At 55.5% G+C, this 211-nt stretch overlaps 1 protein-coding gene across 1 annotated transcript in view; it reads right to left on the bottom strand.

Annotated features, from left to right (window-relative positions):
• The window catches only part of LOC104276068 (probable E3 ubiquitin-protein ligase MID2), a gene marked incomplete at its 5' end in the record, with an annotated part of 6,414 nt that overhangs the window by 5,341 nt on the left and 862 nt on the right, over positions 1-211 (bottom strand). The window lies entirely within an intron of this gene.

Genomic DNA, 211 nt, shown 5'->3' on the forward strand with positions numbered 1-211 from the left:
AGGCTCTCCCAAAAGCTTTCCCAACGTGGGGAGGGAGGCCAACATGGGGGAAGGCTGGGAAAAAGGTCCAGCAGCAGCTCATAATTTAGCACCACGAGACCCCCAAAAGGGCAGCAGAAGGGGGACGCTAAGGTGTGCAGTGCATCAGAAGTACAACAACCGGTTAATTCACCTGCTCTCTCCCTGTAACCCGCCCTCTCAGACCCTTACA

This window comes from Apaloderma vittatum, unplaced genomic scaffold, assembly GCF_000703405.1.
Source record: "Apaloderma vittatum isolate BGI_N311 unplaced genomic scaffold, ASM70340v1 scaffold26216, whole genome shotgun sequence".
NCBI classification, from domain to species: domain Eukaryota; kingdom Metazoa; phylum Chordata; class Aves; order Trogoniformes; family Trogonidae; genus Apaloderma; species Apaloderma vittatum.